Source organism: Schistocerca cancellata, unplaced genomic scaffold, assembly GCF_023864275.1.
Source record: "Schistocerca cancellata isolate TAMUIC-IGC-003103 unplaced genomic scaffold, iqSchCanc2.1 HiC_scaffold_1150, whole genome shotgun sequence".
In the NCBI taxonomy this organism is placed as follows: Eukaryota; Metazoa; Arthropoda; class Insecta; order Orthoptera; family Acrididae; genus Schistocerca; species Schistocerca cancellata.
The window spans coordinates 1820796-1835712 of NW_026047149.1; positions in this window are offsets into that span (position 1 = coordinate 1820796).

The following is a 14917-nucleotide window of genomic DNA, read 5'->3' on the forward strand; positions in this document are numbered from 1 at the left end:
GTACCCTGGAACTCTGTCCTCTGGGCCACTTTCATTTGCCCCACCATATAAACTGGCGAGCTATATTGAAGGCTAAATTCATCATCAAGTCTCATCATAAACACATTTATCCTCAGATCATTAGTTTGTAACTCGACAGCATAACATAGCTAGCAATTAAGGAGATGCAACATTGATCATGTGCCACGAAAATTGCTCTGGGCCACAAATCCCGTTACAGCATGCAACTAAGTTTCGGATGATGACGTTCTTATGTCGTATGTTCTCGAAATTTCTTCCGTGTTAAATATGAACAAAAAGTTCAAGTTCACAAGAAATATCTCCATCGTCGTTATCAAAAACAACAGATTACCACTGGGCTACCAGACAAGGGGTCGGTGGCGGCCCCACCGTATACATTGCCGAATGCTGTTTTCTCAAGTTCTGATGTAAATAATTTGGCGAATTACTTTATAGTCTCCTAGGGGTAAGATAATGACCGTCATTCAGGTGAAAGCCAATGCCATACATTCTGATGTCTACAACCTCTTACACAGCAGAAAATGTAAGACATGAATAGCGTGTCGCATTTTTTGTTGAACAAAACATCCATGTCCGTCTTCCCAGAATTACATGCTCCTTTCTCTTCATTCGTATTAAATATATTTTAGTTTTCTAACATTCTGTACTTTTTTCGAGTGTTTTTCTGTGGTTTGGTAAACAGTTCCATCATACACAGTGCCGAAAACTCGTCACGGCGTAACCAGCGTCTGACAGGCATACGCAGACGTAAAAAGCACCTGCCGTAGAAAACTGCCGTGTCGCTGCACGCCCCACGCGGTTATACACGTCTGTGACGTCACGACATCAGCACTTGTGACACGCTTATTAGGAGTTAGTCTGACCCAGTACATCCAGTCTGGAGAGGTCGGCCGTACATTCCTTTCACTACATTAATGCTTTGTAAGTGTCCAGAATTATGAAGGGCAAATTCTACATTAGTTTTTTGCCTCCTCAGCGGTATTGTGTTGCGTGGTTCTCGTATTTGTCTGTCTTCTCTGTAGAAGCAGTGGAGATAACTCAGTGCAGTCGCAGAGTGGCGCTGAGACGGCCTGCGGCAGGGCACACACTTTCCACGCGTCGCCGCTGATTCTGCATAAAGCCTCGATGCAGCTGACATCAGTACCCCATTCCCACCCGCTTCCTTTCCTCCCCCTCCACCTCAATTTACATATAAAAATACATATTCCTCACACACTATCAGTCGAACAACGACGAATACAATACTGAATTTTTTTTTTTGTTTTAGTCTTGAGTAGCAGTTTATTTATTTTGCTACTGGTTACGTTTACTTCCCAAGTAGATGTAACGTGTCAAATACATAAATCTGACACAGTTACTTCGGAAGTGAGGGTCACGAACGCATGCCAGAGGATGGCCTGACGATGGTAGTGTGTACCGCAACTGGTAGCTGGGAGGAAAAATAAACAAACTGTGGCTATAGGCTAAAACCAACATTTTCAAAACGAAAATAAGCGCTCATTTTCACCTTCTTGTATCAGTCCACCTCAACATTATTTCACCTCGGTGTGAGGGCGGTTTGGTCGACCTGTTATAAGTAGTCACGTAATCGGTTTGATAGTTTATGCTTAACGGACCTGAAAGCATCGACGTACAGTGAGTTTTCCTTAGTCACCAATGTATTTGCTTACTGTAACAGACTTGTCCGAGTCGGCTACACCAGCCTCTCGCGCACTTTGGTCCACCATCCCACGTACTGCGCACTTGGCTGAGGTTTGCCCCATATGGGCAGGGGAGGGCTGTCAGCAGCACAATCCGCCGCTCTTCAGCCGAGCGACATGACAACTAAAATAAGAAGAAATGTTACATACATAAGGCAATAAAAAAAGGGGAACAAAATTAGACTGACATGGAGACGATCACAGGGGACAGTTAAAAAACTCACCAGGAAGTTAAAAAACACAGTTGGCGATGCTTCAAACACGGAGAAGACACTGAATGGACATGCACAGGTTAAGAGTCAGCCACAGTATTAAAAAAACTCCAGAACAACACACTTAAAACCCACTTGTAACACACACGATGAAGAATAAAACTGCCAGGTGGGACCTGCCGGGGAAAAGGTCAGAGCGGATGGAAAAGGAGGGAGAGCAAGGGGCAGCAGGGGAAGCGGCAGAATGAAGAGAATAGGGGTGTCAGCGGGTACACGAAGAGGCCAGGAGATACATGTGGTGGGAGATGAAGAGGGAAGACAGGGCAGAAGGGAGTGCTGAAAGAGGGCACAAGAGAGGGAGGGAAGTAGGAGGGGGAAGCCGCTCAGGAGGAGGAAGGGGGAGGAGAGGGAGCCCTCAGGAGGAGACAGGAAGATGGGGTTAGATTTGGTAGGAAGAGTAGATGTCAGGGCGAAGCTCATCATCTGGGAGGGGTAGATGGTGGAAGTTGAGATGGAGGGTGTGGAGATGGTAAAGGTGTGGCAACTGGTTGGGGTGGAGAGGAAGGGAGACACCTGGGGGTGAGGGGGATCAAGGCGGCGGACAATACATAGTGTGTGGATGTGTTCAAGGAAAAGGAGAAGGTGGGGGAGGGGGATGAGGTCATAGAGGATGCTCGTGGGGGATAGAAGGCAGATGTGGAAGGCGAGGCAGAGCGCAAGGCATTCGAGGATTTGGAGGGCTTTATAGAACCGGGGAGGGGCGGAAATCCAAGCTACACTGGCATAACAGGGGATGAGGCGGATCAAGGATTTGTAGGTGTGAAGGATGGTGGAAGGATGCAGACCCCACGTCCGGCCGGTCAGGAGTTTCAGGAGGCAGAGGCGGTTGTGAGGTTTGTTTTGGATGGTAAGGAGATGGGAAGTCCAGGTAAGGAGGCGGTCGATTGTGAGGCCTAGGTATTTGAGGGTAGGAATGAGGTGGATAGGACGGACATAAATGGTGAGGTAGAAATCATGGAGGCGGAAGGAGTAGGTGGTGCGGCCTATGATCATCGCCTGGGTCATGGAGGGATTGTACGGAGGAACCACTGGTTGCACCAAGTGGTGAATTGGTCAAGGTTGGTTAGGAGGGTATGTTGGGACTATTGAAGGGTAGGATAAAGGGCTAGGAAGGCGGTGTCATCAGCAAACTGGCGAAGATGAACAGGTGGGGAAGGTTTGGGCATATCAGCAGTGTACAGGAGATAGAGAGGGGAAAGGACAGAACCTTGGGGCACACCGGCAGAGGGATAGAAAGTACTGGAGTTGGAACTGTGGATAGTCACATAGGAGGGACAATGGGAGAGGAAGGAAGTAACGAGATGGATGAAGTTGATGGGGACAGCATACATCTGAAGAGGAGCCCGGGATGCCAGACATGGTCATAGGCGTTCTGGAGATCAAGGGAAACAAAGATAGCAGAGCAACGGGAGTTAATTTGGATGGAAAGAAGATTGGTAAGGTTAAGGGCCTGGTCGTTGGCAGAGAAGGAAGGCCGGAAGCCACATTGGGTAAGGGGAAGGAGGTGGTATTGGTTAAGGTGGCGGTGAATACGGTGAGAGAGGATGGCCTCAAAGACCTTACTGAACATGGAGGTGAGGCAGATGGGACGATAGGAAGAGGTATCAGAGGGGGGTTTGTTAGGTTTAGGGAACAGCAGGACATGGGAAGTCTTCCACAGGTCGGGGTAAAATCCAGTGGAGAGGAGGACATTGTAGAAGGTAGCAAGTACAGACAGGAAGGATGTGGGGGATTCCTCGAGGTGGCGGTAGATGACGCCATCATGACCAGGGGTGGTGTTGCGTTTGGCTCAGTCCCGGCGTTTTTTTTTGTTGTAAGGAGTTTTCAGATGTGTCGCTGTAATTGCCGGTGGCGGGTGAGAGTATCCCGGTCACGGATGCGGAGGAAGGAGCGGTAGAGCTGTGCGGGTGGCCAAATCATCCACTCTAACTGTCCAGATTGTTCTTCAAATCCGTAGCGAACAATTGTGTCCTGGTGACATGACGCACTGTTGTTTGGGAAGATAAAGTCAATGAATGGCTGCAAATGTTCACCAAATACCCGAGCATAACCATCTCTAGCCAACGATTGATTCAGCTGGGCCAGAGGACCCAGTCTGTTCCATGGAAGACAGCCCACACCAAGATGGAGCCACCATTTCTATTGGTGGACGTCCGAAATGCCACTCAGCTGCTCTGTTTCCATGTTCTTCTGCATACGCTATTACTTTCAGTTTATAGCCCACATCATATGAATACTTTTTATTTTTTCCATTAAGAAACTATGTGAACACCTGGCTGAAAATGATTCACAAGTTCGTGGCACCCTCCATCGGCAACGCTGGAATTCAATATGGTATTAGCCCTTCCTTAGCCTTGATGACACCTCTCGCAGGCACACGTTCAATCAGGTTCTGGAAAGTTTCTTGGGGAATGGCAGCCCATTCTTCACGGAGTGCTGCACTGAGGAGAGGTATCGATGTTTGTCGGTGAGGCCTGGCACGGGCTCCAAAACATCCCAAAGGTGTTCTACAGGAGTTAGGTCAGGAATCTGTGCAGGCCTGTCCGTTACAGGGATGATTGTTTAGTCCAACCACTCCGCCAAAGACCGTGCATTATGAACAGGTGCTCGACCGTGTTGAAAGATGCGATCACCATCCCCGAATTGCTCTTCAACATTGGGAAGCAAGAAGGTGCTTAAAAGATTAATGTAGGCCTGTGCTATGATAGTACCAGGCAAAAGAAGAAGACGTGCAAGCCCCATTCATGGAAAACACGACCGCACCATAACACTACTGCCTCCGCATTTTACTGTTGGCACTACACACGCCGGCCTATGACGTTCACCGGGCATGCGCCATGCCCACACCCTGCCATCGGATCGCCACATTCTGTACCGTGATTCGTCACTCCGTACAGCGTGTTTCCACTGTTCAATCATCCAATGTTTACTTGACAGGATTCGTGGCAGAACAGTCTTCTTTTGATTCTAGTAAATCAGCTGGAGGACGTAGTCGAGAGTTGTTTACCTGATTCTAAAATTTCAGATGCTACTCAACTGCGTTGAACTGAATGTTTGCAGATTGTAAACAATGTGATAGGAGAGAGCCATAACAACGCAGAACGAAGTACCAAGAAAACTGAGACACACTAAATTCAGTGTTCTCACTGATGAGTCAACAGATGTAGAATATGTTCAAACCTCGTGTTTCTCGTTTAATATTTTGATAAGGACACAAATAAAACTGAAAGTAATTTTCGGAACCTTTGTGAAATTTTAAAACATGGTGGATATGATAAGGCGCAACAAGTAAAAATCTTTATACCATAATAATGCTTTTATTTTCTGAGTACAATGTTTCTCAAAACAATCTTATAAGATTTACTTCTGCTGAGTGCAATTGTATGATGCGATCAAGAAACACTGTTGCTACTCGCTTAACTGAACAATGTCCTGGACTAATTATACTCAAATGCATATTTCACATTTTCACATATGTGTCAGTGAAGCGGGTAAATGACTTTCCAAACATAGCTAGGAATATTCATAACCATTTTAAAGCTAGTGTTAAGTGTCAGGATGTGCTACACACAGGTCTCCGTACAGTATAGACGCACTTGCCTTTTAAAGACATGTTTATCCTTTAGTGGGAAGCCACTGACGCAGGAACACATGTTTGCGTAACGAGATCGTTGCGGATGTGCGCCAGGAATACTCCAGCTCCTTACGTGCGTGTGTGTGGGAAGAGCAGGCAAGAGTGCTGGCGTCATATCCCAGCTGCGACCGCAGGCGGCTAGCGGTTTGCGGTCAGCTGAAATCCTGTTTGTGCTCCGAACTGAGTCCCGGTTGTGACAGCGCGGCTGTGGGCGTTATAATGCAGGGCGTGTGGGAGGCCAGCGACACGGACCGGGACCGTACAGTTTGGGGCCCACCGTACGGGCCAACCCAAAACCACTACAGCGGTGACACATGACTGCAGCTAACACTTACCAGTACATTGATAAGCATTACAGACAATGTAAAATTAACTTCAGAATTTCCATCGTTACGCAAGAGCTGCGAATCGGAAACCGCTGCACACTTTAGAATCAGTACCTCCAAAACGTTGAATCCGTCTTCCTTGCCATGACGGCACTGCGTTACCTGCCCGCTAGACTTCTGGCCCTGACACCAACTCATTTGTTTTCCAGGGGTTATGTGAAATACCTATGTCTAAAACCATTCCACAACACAAATCGCTCATTTCTGATGCGACAATTCATCCACAGACGCATCTAAATCTATGATACGAAATGTTCTCGCTTACATACTGTCTGTGTCGACAAGGGTTTCACACAAAATACCTATAAAGAATCTAGAATAAATTTGCTCCGTACGGAATATCTACAGCCACTGATAATCGCTTCATTCTGTTTTATCTATATACCTAGAGATACAAATACGTAATTTATAAATTTTATATAAGAATATGAAGAAAGACCAGAAGACTAAAATGATTCAGTAGACGTCTAGACAATCTTACCCGGCGATTATCAGTGCAAGGAACAATATAGAGAGCCTGTGATACCCTCATGTCATTTATGAACCAAGGAAAATATTGGACAGCGTAGGCTACAATAGTCTAGTCCCACATCCACCTCCACTGTTTAGCAGGAAGGCTATGCAAGACTGGGGTGGCCTGCGTGCCTCAGTGATGCAGACAGCCATACTACAGATGCAACAACGTGGAAGGGGCGTCTATACAGCAGCCAGACCAACATATGGTTCCCGAAGAGGGGGGCAGCCTGTTCTTTAGTTAGAGGGGACCAACCAGTGCAGATGAGTGTCAGAAGGTCTGGCCCTGCAACATTAGCCCACACGCCCTCCGTACGTTGGTGTTATGGGCGGATGATGGCAGGCAGGAAATACAACTGTCATGCTCCCATCGTAGCAGAATCTGAAATGTGATACAGAATAATTCTGAAGATAAGATGGCGAAATAGAATATATAATGAAGAGGTACAGGATCGAACTGGTAGGAAACGATAGAGGCACTGTCCCACTAATAGAAGGAATCGATTGACAGGACACATCCTCAGATATCAACGAATCGTTAAGTAGGTAACCGAAGGAAGTGTGAGGTAGTGCAAAAAAAATCGGAAAAGCAAGCAATGAATTGTTGAAGGTATCAGAAATTCCTTACGTCACTAGGTACACCTGAAAGCATTAGATACAGATATTAGCATCCATACGTTACATCCTGGTGCGCAAGTCAATTTGCGACACATAGTTCATAATTTCCAGTCCTGCTGATGACAAAGAACTATACAGACTTTCCATCGGACCACAACTCAAACATGTCCTACGGACGTAAACAAACTAAAGAGTGTGACTAAAATTTTGGTCAATATTTTTGTTTCGCACGAGAGCTTTTCGTGGGTCAGTACTATACTGCTCTACCTGTGTTCTTCAGAAGTACACTGTAATGTCCTTTCGGACATGCATGCAAATACGGACGCGTGCATGTCCGAGGAAACATTCCATCGTATTTATGAACAACACAGGAATTGCAGTATTGCATTTATCCGCCAATACCTGACAATTGATTGTCAAATAACATGTCTCACCTGTTGGGGAATATGTTTAGTCTAAGTACGAGTGCAAGGGGTTGCAGACATATGGTTGACGACATGTGGAAATCATGGTCTGGTCTTGAAGAAAAGCAAGTGAATTTACGCTAGTGGACAAGATTTTATGCGCCATATCGTTACATAAGTATTCGAATGTCAATTAAATAGTTGGTAGAACACTGGCATTTATTCCTGTGTTTGTTTGTGACTGAAGCTTCACATTTTTTTCATTTCTTTCTCTGTGCGACTAGCTCGTACTTCCTGTTCCACTTGCTCCTGAACGTGAATGTGGCGTTCCACGTTCGCTCCAAAAACAAAACGCAAGCACACACTCTCAGATGAGAACAGCAGACAGTAAAGCGGTGTACCATCTGCAGTTCGATAGAAACACAACACAGTGACAAAGAAACAAATAAAGAACTATTTACCCATTGTGTGATAATGCAATGACTACTTTAGCGATGAAAATTAATACATTGCGCTGGGTGAGAGCAGTAACAGGCGGTAGTGTTCCGTCTATACTAGTGGTACAGACGCTAGTCCCTGCCCCTGTACATACACACACTCACACACACACATAGTCAGAAGGTTAAGAGCTGCAAAGACGACAAATTTGTTCTTATTGAGGCAGTGGATAAGTTGCAGAACATAGTCAATGAAGGAGAAGTTCCAAGTGAACCCTACTCTTATTGACAAGAAGATGTACTGTTTATGGAAACATTAGGAGCGGCCGGGTTCAGACATCCTGTCCATTTCCTCCAATGTGTTGACCATCACACCTCAACCATGCTAACCAGACACACCTTGAATCTAGCCATTCCAAAAGCCAGGCAATTGTATAAGACAAACAACCACTCTTCATCCTCATAACTACTACCTCATGGAAATATGCTGTCCAAATTACTAACTCACTAAAATACACAGAGCCGGCCAGTGTGGCTGTGTGGTTCTAGGCGCTTCAGTCTGGAACCGCGTGACCGCTATGGTCGCAGGTTCGAATCCTGCCTCGGACATGGTTGTATGTGATGTCCTTAGGTTAGTTAGGTTTAAGTAGTTCTAAGTTCTAGGGGACTGATGACCACAGATGTTAAGTCCCATAGTGCTCAGAGCCATTTGAACCATTTTTTTAAAATACACAGAACTACGCCTCGACTGTAAAGAAACGTGAAAACTGCAAGTACAAATCATACAAGAAAAGTGTACAACAAAAGGATACTTCTGTAGCTACTTACTGACCAAACATGGGAACTGTATCCCTCTACTGTACTCCACACCTTCAAACCTGGGAATTGACTTGTCTCGTTTTCCAGAGCTCGTATTTCCTATGAACGCCCCCTGTGAACATCAAATGAATGACTACTGTCGAATAATGTTCAGAGAAATTTGTTGCCAACGCATTCGTCTGCCGCATTCTATAGACAAGTTGCGTAAATAGTCACTCAGAAATTCGTGAACAGTTCCAATGCAACACACTGACCAGAGAAATCTGATTTGCAAATACGACGTCATAAGGTATAGATTCTTCTATGATATTTCTGCAGCCGTGGACCAAGGGTAGTTCCGCATCGAGGTGGGAGGGTCGCCAGTTTACTGCCTCACCACAGAATGTGCATACCTGGACAGCTTTCTCTCAGCGTTTTCGTGTCCTCGTGTGTAACAACAGTTTACTTTGGTCTCTTAGAGTGATGTGAGGGGTATACGACGTGAACGCTAGTCCACTCAATATCCTTCACAGAGTTACAGTAGGATCCATTTAGTGGAGATGGTAGTAAAGAACAACACTCCTTCCCATCTCCAGTTTTGTGAGTACCGCATTCATACAACATATAATGAGGAAGTAGCGACGTTCTTTCTCATCACCTAAAGTGGCCACCTCTGATCTAATATGGTAGTGGAGGGTATTTGTGTTGAAGTCCTCCTTGGAACAGCGTCGAAATTGGCGTTAGCTGATCTCGTTTCTACTGCCCACGAGATTGTTGCCGTGTCTTGGCCAAGTGGAATGGAGCAACAGATGAATGCGCATCTACCTGCTCCTGACTTTTCAGTTTGAACTTCGTTGCAGGGTCGTGAAACTGTTGTTAGCAGACTGGCTGTGTCCGCAGTGCAACACAAGAGATGTCGTATACAGGACAGAGAGCAGTTGGGTACATCTACTCCTCACACAGCGCTCCCTGAAGTGAGTCTGTTGGTTGTTATATACTGTAGTGCTGACTCCTGCTCTACTGGTGGGATCGATGGTGCGAAAAAGGAAGCTGAGATAACTGGTGTGTGTCCTAGCATCTTCCTTAAACATGCAGGCGTGGGGAAGTCGTTGGGATTTCTGGTGTTGCAATGATTAAACAACAGAAAAACTGAGACGCCTCTAAATTTGTCTGTTCCGTTTAAGTCACCCTTTCCTACGACCGCTTACCGACTTTCTCCTGTTACTCCCATTAAACCGATTGGTGGCCAGGATGTCCTCGCTCTTTATCCAGATGTGATGCCTGACTCCTCTCATGTGTGCCGAGCAGATTTGCCTCTGGTTCTAATTGTTTTTCAGATAATCTGGCTAACGTTCAAGAACAACCTACGTACCTGACAGCAGTCGCTCTATTGCCTCATTGTCGCTATAAGCAACGCATCTATCCTGAGCGGGTGGCAACTCGTAAAAGGAAGAAAATGGGTCCTGGCTCGAACCTAGCTATCAAGTGAATAAAAAAGTGAAATATCCCACATTGTCTGGTTTTTCGTTGTACTGATATTTTGTTTCAGCCAGTACGTTGCTATAAACGTCCTTAATTTAAGTATTTTTGTCAGGGTCCTCCAGGAAGCCGAAGAATACCTCGCATCTAATGACTTAACTAGTGTCATAAACTTAGTATTATCAACCAAAGAAAATGAAAGGTAAGAGTTGTATCGAGCGGATGGACGTGTGCGGGTATAGAGGAAACCTAATGAATCCGAGGACTCTGCATGTCAGCAGGGACTGTTCATGCTGGTGAAGGCTCTGTAATGGTGTTGGGTGTGTGCCGTTTTTGGCTGATATGGGACCCCTGATACATCTAGATTCGACTCTGACAGGTGCCACGTACATAAGAATCCTGTCCATTGTGCATTCCGACGGATTTGGACAATTCCAGCAGGACAATGCGACACCCCACCGTGTGGCGACGTAAAAAAATACTAGATTCCACAGTAGAATGAAAGGAGAGTAACGGAAAGTGTTTAATTTGTAAGTACATAAGACGAAAACGTAGCTTTTGCGTGCGTTTGTGTAATCCGTGTTTCTCTTCGGTTTGTATTTACGCCTTTGAGTGTGTTTTTGCCTGGGACAGTGAGGTCGTATCTAGTTGAAATTGATATCACGTACTGAGAACGGTAGTCGCTTGGCGGTGTCAAAGTTTTAAAATTGTAAGTGAAGGCATCGAGGAGTTACGGACGTTTATGCAGCGTGTTTTGAAACACGAAGAGCAGAGACACGCCGCGCCGCCTGGCCCAGTAAGCGTAGTTTGCTTTGATATAGGACCGTGTGGCGACGTAAAAAAATACTAGATTCCACAGTAGAATGAAAGGAGAGTAACGGAAAGTGTTTAATTTGTAAGTACATAAGACGAAAACGTAGCTTTTGCGTGCGTTTGTGTAATCCGTGTTTCTCTTCGGTTTGTATTTACGCCTTTGAGTGTGTTTTTGCCTGGGACAGTGAGGTCGTATCTAGTTGAAATTGATATCACGTACTGAGAACGGTAGTCGCTTGGCGGTGTCAAAGTTTTAAAATTGTAAGTGAAGGCATCGAGGAGTTACGGACGTTTATGCAGCGTGTTTTGAAACACGAAGAGCAGAGACACGCCGCGCCGCCTGGCCCAGTAAGCGTAGTTTGCTTTGATATAGGACCGTGTGGCGACGTAAAAAAATACTAGATTCCACAGTAGAATGAAAGGAGAGTAACGGAAAGTGTTTAATTTGTAAGTACATAAGACGAAAACGTAGCTTTTGCGTGCGTTTGTGTAATCCGTGTTTCTCTTCGGTTTGTATTTACGCCTTTGAGTGTGTTTTTGCCTGGGACAGTGAGGTCGTATCTAGTTGAAATTGATATCACGTACTGAGAACGGTAGTCGCTTGGCGGTGTCAAAGTTTTAAAATTGTAAGTGAAGGCATCGAGGAGTTACGGACGTTTATGCAGCGTGTTTTGAAACACGAAGAGCAGAGACACGCCGCGCCGCCTGGCCCAGTAAGCGTAGTTTGCTTTGATATAGGACCGTGTGGCGACGTAAAAAAATACTAGATTCCACAGTAGAATGAAAGGAGAGTAACGGAAAGTGTTTAATTTGTAAGTACATAAGACGAAAACGTAGCTTTTGCGTGCGTTTGTGTAATCCGTGTTTCTCTTCGGTTTGTATTTACGCCTTTGAGTGTGTTTTTGCCTGGGACAGTGAGGTCGTATCTAGTTGAAATTGATATCACGTACTGAGAACGGTAGTCGCTTGGCGGTGTCAAAGTTTTAAAATTGTAAGTGAAGGCATCGAGGAGTTACGGACGTTTATGCAGCGTGTTTTGAAACACGAAGAGCAGAGACACGCCGCGCCGCCTGGCCCAGTAAGCGTAGTTTGCTTTGATATAGGACCGTGTGGCGACGTAAAAAAATACTAGATTCCACAGTAGAATGAAAGGAGAGTAACGGAAAGTGTTTAATTTGTAAGTACATAAGACGAAAACGTAGCTTTTGCGTGCGTTTGTGTAATCCGTGTTTCTCTTCGGTTTGTATTTACGCCTTTGAGTGTGTTTTTGCCTGGGACAGTGAGGTCGTATCTAGTTGAAATTGATATCACGTACTGAGAACGGTAGTCGCTTGGCGGTGTCAAAGTTTTAAAATTGTAAGTGAAGGCATCGAGGAGTTACGGACGTTTATGCAGCGTGTTTTGAAACACGAAGAGCAGAGACACGCCGCGCCGCCTGGCCCAGTAAGCGTAGTTTGCTTTGATATAGGACCGTGTGGCGACGTAAAAAAATACTAGATTCCACAGTAGAATGAAAGGAGAGTAACGGAAAGTGTTTAATTTGTAAGTACATAAGACGAAAACGTAGCTTTTGCGTGCGTTTGTGTAATCCGTGTTTCTCTTCGGTTTGTATTTACGCCTTTGAGTGTGTTTTTGCCTGGGACAGTGAGGTCGTATCTAGTTGAAATTGATATCACGTACTGAGAACGGTAGTCGCTTGGCGGTGTCAAAGTTTTAAAATTGTAAGTGAAGGCATCGAGGAGTTACGGACGTTTATGCAGCGTGTTTTGAAACACGAAGAGCAGAGACACGCCGCGCCGCCTGGCCCAGTAAGCGTAGTTTGCTTTGATATAGGACCGTGTGGCGACGTAAAAAAATACTAGATTCCACAGTAGAATGAAAGGAGAGTAACGGAAAGTGTTTAATTTGTAAGTACATAAGACGAAAACGTAGCTTTTGCGTGCGTTTGTGTAATCCGTGTTTCTCTTCGGTTTGTATTTACGCCTTTGAGTGTGTTTTTGCCTGGGACAGTGAGGTCGTATCTAGTTGAAATTGATATCACGTACTGAGAACGGTAGTCGCTTGGCGGTGTCAAAGTTTTAAAATTGTAAGTGAAGGCATCGAGGAGTTACGGACGTTTATGCAGCGTGTTTTGAAACACGAAGAGCAGAGACACGCCGCGCCGCCTGGCCCAGTAAGCGTAGTTTGCTTTGATATAGGACCGTGTGGCGACGTAAAAAAATACTAGATTCCACAGTAGAATGAAAGGAGAGTAACGGAAAGTGTTTAATTTGTGAGTACATAAGACGAAAACGTAGCTTTTGCGTGCGTTTGTGTAATCCGTGTTTCTCTTCGGTTTGTATTTACGCCTTTGAGTGTGTTTTTGCCTGGGACAGTGAGGTCGTATCTAGTTGAAATTGATATCACGTACTGAGAACGGTAGTCGCTTGGCGGTGTCAAAGTTTTAAAATTGTAAGTGAAGGCATCGAGGAGTTACGGACGTTTATGCAGCGTGTTTTGAAACACGAAGAGCAGAGACACGCCGCGCCGCCTGGCCCAGTAAGCGTAGTTTGCTTTGATATAGGACCGTGTGGCGACGTAAAAAAATACTAGATTCCACAGTAGAATGAAAGGAGAGTAACGGAAAGTGTTTAATTTGTAAGTACATAAGACGAAAACGTAGCTTTTGCGTGCGTTTGTGTAATCCGTGTTTCTCTTCGGTTTGTATTTACGCCTTTGAGTGTGTTTTTGCCTGGGACAGTGAGGTCGTATCTAGTTGAAATTGATATCACGTACTGAGAACGGTAGTCGCTTGGCGGTGTCAAAGTTTTAAAATTGTAAGTGAAGGCATCGAGGAGTTTCTCCCTGCGAAGGCAGCACTCCTTGCTTAGGCAGCACTCCTGGCGAAGGCAAAACCCCTTGCGAAGACAGCACTCCCTACAAAGGCAGCCCTCGTTGCGAAGGCAGCACTCCTTGCGGAGGCAGCACTCCTTGCGAAGGCACCACTCCTTGCAAAGGCGGCACTCATTGGAAGGCAGCACTCGTTGCAAAGGCAGTACTCCCTGCGAAGGCAGCAGTACTTCCGAAGGCATTACCCCTTGCGAAGGCCGCACTCCCTGTGAAGGGAGCCCTCCTTGCGAAGGCAGCCCTCCGGGCAAAGGCAGCACCTCTAGCGAAGGCAGCACTCCTTGGAAGGCAGCACTCCTTGCGAAGGCAGCTCTCCTTGCGAAGGCAGCACTCCGTGTGAACGCAGCACTCCTTGCGAAGGCAACACTCCTTGCAAAGGCAGCACTCCCTGCGAAGGCAGCACTCCTTGCGAAGGCGCCACCCCATGCGAAGGCGCCACCCCATGCGAAGGCAGCACTCCCTGTTAAGGCAGCACTTCTTGCGAAGGCAGCACTCTGTGCGTAGGCTGCACTCCGTGCGAAGGCAGCAATCTGTGCAAAGGCAGCACTCCTTGTGAAGGCAGCACTCCTTGCGAAGGCAGCACTCCTTGCGAAGGCTGCACTCCGAACGAAGGAAGCATTCCTAGCGAAGGCAGCACTCCGTCCTAAGGCAGCACTCCTTGGGAAGGCAGCACTCCTTGCGAAGGCAGCACTCCTTGCGAAGGCAGCACTCCTAGCGAAGGCAGCACTCCTTGCGAAGGCAGCACTCCTTGCGAAGGCAGCACTCCTTGCGAAGGCAGCAATCCTTGCAAAGGCAGCACTCCTGGCGAAGGCAACAGTCCATGAAAAGGCAGCACTCCTTGCGGAGGCAGCACTCCTTGCGAAAGCAGCACTCTGAGCAAAAGCAGCACTCCATGCGAAGGATGCACTCCTTGCGAAGGCAGCACTCCTTGCAAAGGCAGCACTCATTGGAAAGCA